Source organism: Haplochromis burtoni, unplaced genomic scaffold (assembly GCF_018398535.1).
Source record: "Haplochromis burtoni strain Fernald_Lab_line unplaced genomic scaffold, NCSU_Asbu1 Contig_697, whole genome shotgun sequence".
In the NCBI taxonomy this organism is placed as follows: Eukaryota; Metazoa; Chordata; class Actinopteri; order Cichliformes; family Cichlidae; genus Haplochromis; species Haplochromis burtoni.
In genome coordinates this window covers 55411-61284 of record NW_024583058.1, presented here as the reverse complement: position 1 = coordinate 61284, position 5874 = coordinate 55411, and the positions used below count along the sequence as shown (strand labels likewise).

Genomic DNA, 5874 nt, shown 5'->3' with positions numbered 1-5874 from the left:
CTAACAAGACCAGGTTTCCTCCAGAAGGTTTGCCAATTATCTGACTTCTTTGAAGTGTGTAGTGCGGTGTCTTTGTGGAGGGCATGCCAGCATTGACATGGAGCCGCTGTCTAATGACACATCTTAGGTCCTTGCAGGTCCCTGTGATTCATAAAGGCCTAATGAAGTCTAACCTCCACAGCTGGACTAGTTCAAACTTGCACTCTTTCCAAAATCGTGTTAGAGTCTGTGTGTCAGGGACTTTCTGAGGAACGGCACACGATGGTCTGGAAATGAGCCATCGACCTGCACAATGTGTTTATTAGCTTTGCTCTTATTTTCTTGGAATACTTTTATCCCGTTCTGTTTGTGAGGAATTTATAAGTCATGCATTTCACTGCATGAACTGATTAGATGTGGAGGGAACATTTGTGTAGCTGCTAGCAGAGCCAGCTTGCTTTTTCCTCTGGTTTCACATTTTTGTGTTGTGCGTCTGTCCCTTTGTCACAATGTCTCAGAGCTGCTCCGACTGCTTGGACGAACAGGAGGCTTGATGATGTTTTTGAATTATGAAGTGATTGTCAAACATCAATATCAAAAAGCAGTAACAGTGAGAGGAGGCAGACGCAGGACGTCAGAGAGCTGCTTACACATGTTGTACACATGTACAAAGAAATCCTTCAGCTAGTGGCTGTCGCCCTGACAGTGGCAGCTTTCCTTATAAATGACTTTAAACTTCTTCACACACACATTTAAACGTGAACAGCAGAGAGATTTCTACACTCAGCACAGTGTCAAAGTACGCTCCAAGATTAATGTAATCAGTTTAGTGTTCAAACAGACTGAGAGCATTAGCAGCCTGGCAGCTGCTGGGTCTGAGCCGACCTCTGGCATTTCAAGTCTCTCTGCTGTGATTCTGTGTGTTATGCTTGTATTTGTAGCTCAGTGTGTGTTTGACATCCTTCAACAAAGTCCGATCAGCTTTACTGATGTATCCTAACCATGAGACAGTCACCCAGCTACCACAACACTCCTGAACCTGCAGCACATCTCTAATAACAGCGTTGTTGTTTTGAACGTGACTCACTAATGGGTCACGTACAAACATGCTGCATCATCAGAATCCAGTGGGCGGAGCCTCAGTTCTGAGGATGTTTGAGGAAGACTGGAGGAAGAAGTCCTGCATTAGGAGTGTTTCAGTTCCTCTCTGCTCTGCATTCATAACATCAAACTATTAAGTCCTCTTAAAGTAATAAGGTTTATAATAAAGTCCTATTATGACTGAAGTAGTAACGCCATTGTTTCCAGAGAGCTTAAAGCCTCTGCCCATGTTGTTTCATAAGACTTTTTAATGGGGCCCGTTTGGCAGCCGGGAATAACCAATCAGGAGAGGCAGAGCTTTAATATCACAAGCATATTAGCGATCCCTTCATGGCCATCGGTTGGTAACACGGTGTTGTTTAACCTTTGCCTCTGCACCTGTCAGGGTTTTGAAGTCCCCAACAGAAAAGTGTCAGGTACATGTTCTGCTTTTTGCTGGTGGGAGTAGAACAAGATATTTATACGACTGATTTTCAGGTGGTTACGTCTTTAAGTCTCAGCGTGAGGTCCACGTACGTCAGGGAGGTCGTCATGAGAAACGGGACGTAACAGACGAATCACAGTGAGGGCAGGAACGCCAACATATACTTTACATCTGTGGAAGAGAATCTGTGGATGAATTTGGAAAAACACCAAAGATGTACGGCTGTTGGTGGGAATGGACTGGTGTTTGACGATGCAATGGGAATGTGACATGTATGAAAACTATTCAAGCCAAAGAATAAATAAATGAGTAAACAGAATGATGAGTGGAAAAACCCACAAACTACTGAAGTCAGCTGGAGCAACGGCAGAGCATCACAAAGAAGGAGTCTTTAGAGACGTCCATGTTCCAGACTTGTTCAACCACGAGCTGTTTGGAAACACTGTTATTGGCTAATGCTTTCTAATGCTTTCCAATTGCAACACAGCAGGATGGGGAACTGTTTTAAACGACACATCAGTTTTTAATTCCTGAAAGATATGAATGCCAAGTGATACGGCACAAACATGGGTGTGCAGCTGAGGTTACCACTTTAAGGAAGAGCACACGAAAGCCAAAGGTCATCCAGACTGAACTGTTTGATTTGTTGAACCCTTTAAGCAGTCCCACACCAGTGTACTGTACTCACTCCCATGGGTTTACACAGTGGGTTATCTACAATGTCATATAGCTTTAAAAAAAACTGGGTAACACTTCCTGTTAGATGGCTGCATGACTGAATGCTGGTTCACTCACTGCTGAGTGACTCTTATGCTGGCAGAGTAACAGTACAGGGGGATGCTTTGGCCTCAGCCTTTGTTATATCCCCATGTTGTGAGACTGACCTCTGTCAGTCTGTCACATGCTCCCATTCTTCTCAGCACACAGACTAATGTGTCTTTGTGTTCAGAACAGCTTGACTACACGCTGAAGTTTGGACACCTTTTTCCAAACGATATGACCTCAGCTGGTGTTTTGAGGATGGTGGCAGAGAGCACTGCCCAACACTCGGTGCTTGCTGTAGGATATTATAGACATGCTTTTCATCAAAACATCCTTCTCATCCGGAGAGAAGTGTTTAAATCTAGGATAAAAGTTGTCTCGACTTCCGAGCGACTCGCTGTGACTGTTGTGCTCCAAAAACAACCCTGTGATTGTTTCGTTGCTGGGAGGTTACTGACCTGCAGATGACATGGAAGTTGCCGACTCGTCTGCGAGCGCTCGATAAGTAAAGTAGACGACCAGAATCTGCTGGTGACCGGAGCAGCTGTGAGCAGCTGTTTGGTGTACTTTGGTTAGTAAATGGTAAATGGCCTGCATTTGTATAGCGCTTTACTCGTCCCTAAGGACCCCAAAACACTTTAGACATCCAGTCATTCACACACACATTCACACACTGGTGATGGCAGCTACATTGTAGCCACAGCCACCCTGGGGCGCACTGACAGAGGCGAGGCTGCCGGACACTGGCGTCACCGGGCCCTCTGACCACCACCAGTAGGCAAACACGGGGTTAGTATCTTGCCCAAGGATACTTGGCATGCAGATCGAACCACCGACCTTCTGATTAGTGGCTGACCTGCGCTGCTACCTGAGCTACAGCCAGAGCTACAACCCAGACCTCTTTTCAGTCAGTTTCACCTAGAAACTGCGAGCAGCTTGCCACAGTCAATACTTGACAACCGGTCAGGCAACACACATGTTTACTAGTGACCAGTGGTAACTATTTGCTGGCTAACTGGTCTCTAGGTCGATGTGACTGGTGGAGTCATGTAACACTGCTGATGGGGAAACATTGTTGAGCGTTAGTAAAGGGCTCCTCCTCATTCATAGCGTACAGTTAGCATTACATGTCATCATCGACGAGGACGTGGACATCAGAGTTAACTTACCCTACGGCAGGGGGAGGGGATTAACCTCTTTACATTGACCTGGTCACCAGCAACCCATCTGGGGTGAGCAGCAGGTTTGGCTCAGCATAACCAAATGTAACAGCTGACATGACTGTATGAGCCTGAGATTAATGAGGTTAATGAACAAGCTGGAACGTTCCACATGTGACAAACACTAAACTATACACGGCTGGTTTTAAACTTCCTGTTTATTCATGTTCATGAGCTGTTTTGTTAGTAACTGTGCCAACAGCACTAAAATAAGACACGCTCCACATGTAAGCTTCCCAGGGAACGGTTGCTGGGTTGAATGCTGCTGATGTGCCCGTGAGCACTGTGTTGCTCTTTGTTCGCTCCAACAACAGCCTCCTTGTTGCTTCAGCTTTCAGCTACTGATCACATGAGAGCTGCTAATGATCTTATACAAGTACGACCGCAGCGTTGGTTTGTTCGGTGAAGTGTTGACGTTTTTATACATTTGTCCACTCAGTTTGTGGACACACACACACACACACACACACACACATCCATGTGACAGGTGAGCAGTGTGAACCTGAGAACACACACGTGGTTTCACACGTTGTGTTTGTGTGTGAGGCCTGATCACACATGACTGGGTCTGAGGAGCCCAGTGATGCTGTGGCTGGTTCAGCAGGTACACACAGAGGCTCACAGGGTGAAGGTGGAGGCCGGAGCGTGGGCGGAGCCTGCAGCAGGGTCTTCAAATGTTGGGGCCTGTCAGTTATTTTTAGGTCACACACAGGCTACACTCAGCACGGTAGATGCACACACTAGCGCCACCTGCTGACAACATATCAGGTGTGTAGACAGCCACTGTGTGTTATCGCATGTAGCGGAGCTGGTCGGGCTCTCTAAGCCAAAGGTCTTCTCTGTAGTGACGCTGCTCTCCTCTGCACCACATTCAGGCTGTAAGCAGGTCCCACACACCCACAGCCAGCTGTGACAGGACCAGCGTGCTTTCAACAACATGTGAGTCTCTGTCCATGTGAGGGAAGTCTGCTCTTGTTCTTGATGCCTTTTCTGTCTGTGTCTACAGGCTGACTGGATCATCACTGTGCTGCGCTCCAGCTGGACTGAGCTGTTAGCAGACCAAAGGTAACTGGCCTGAAAACACGTGAGCCCTTTGAATCACGGACACATGCATGTGCTGACTGGTTTGAATGGTTCACTTCACACAGCTGTTAAGAAAAGTGATTTAGAAAATGATTTCTAGAAAAACTAAAAACAAATAGAAGAGCTGCTGTAACAGGCTGCAGGCACATGGTCCAACCGTCCTCTGCAGCCATCAGCGTCACATCAGCAGAGACAGACTCCCCTCTGCCTGCTGCCTCTGTAGAGTGCTGCTCCGCATGTACACCAGCTCTAGTTCAGACCCTGTTTCATCAGGAAGGATAAAAAACTGCAGCCCCTCGTGAGTGAGGGAGCAGCCAAAGTCCTCCTCTCTGTTTCTGTCACATGTCCAAAAGTCTTTGAACTGCAGTCTCATAGTTGATCTTAAAATTTGTGTAAGGGTAAGTGGGTGGCGCCCAACTGATGGTGCAAAGTTCTGTCGTGGTTTCCAAAATAAAAAAGGGAACAGCAGTCCCACACCTGCTTCGAGTACTCCAGGAGAGTAGACTCCACTGTGAGCTCTGTGGACAACCGAACAGCTCTGTAGTGAGTGGCTCCAGCCTTCACCCACAGCCAGTTCTGAGTGTTGGTGGTAGGGCTGTGACCAGAATCTCATCTCCTGATATAAAACATCTATCGTCCGATAACGATGTAAATCACAAAAATGTAACATTTTCTGTCAATTCTGTGAATCTCGGGCAGGTGAAGTGTTTCCTGCTGGGTGTCGTGTAGCTGGAGTCGAGTGTTTTAACGATGCATGAAACGATACATTTTTAGACAGAAGTTGTAACGGCGCCGTTTCCTTTGTATTTATTACACGGCGTGCTGCGGGGAGAAGCCTGTTCTAACGTTGGAGTCTAAGGTTTATTTTTTAGCACCTGGCGGCTCGTTTTTACTTCTCATCCGTAAATAATCTGCATCTTTCACGTGATTCAGTTTATTTTGAAAAGTCTCAACAGGATCTTGAGCTTTATTCTGAAAGCGGTCATGTGATGGTTTTACCGTCATTGTTGCATAAAAACAGTCGCTTGTCTGTCTGTAGTGTGGTTATATTAAATATAACAGAAAGAGAGAACTTTAAGAACTTAATAATAACTACAGTGACCATCAGAACCATGAAAAAATATCGCTGTAAACAGTTTATTTTGCGACACCACGAAACAAACGATAGATGTTTTTATATCGTCATCCGATATATATCGTTATATCGAACAGCCCTAGTTGGTGGCATAAATCTGTGAACTCCTCCTAGAGCATGAGCCACGTGTGTGTGTGTGTGTGTGTGTGTGTGTGTGTGTGTGTGTGTGT

General features: G+C 46.2%; 1 protein-coding gene across 2 annotated transcripts in view; it reads left to right on the top strand.

Moving 5' to 3' along the window:
- The window catches only part of raph1a (Ras association (RalGDS/AF-6) and pleckstrin homology domains 1a), a 98634-nt gene that overhangs the window by 56527 nt on the left and 36233 nt on the right, over positions 1–5874 (top strand). For both annotated transcript variants that reach the window (XM_014330095.2, XM_005949733.2), the window contains exon 2: positions 4493–4551. The gene's annotated coding sequence lies outside the window, so the exon portion shown is untranslated. The remainder of the gene's footprint in view (positions 1–4492; positions 4552–5874) is intronic.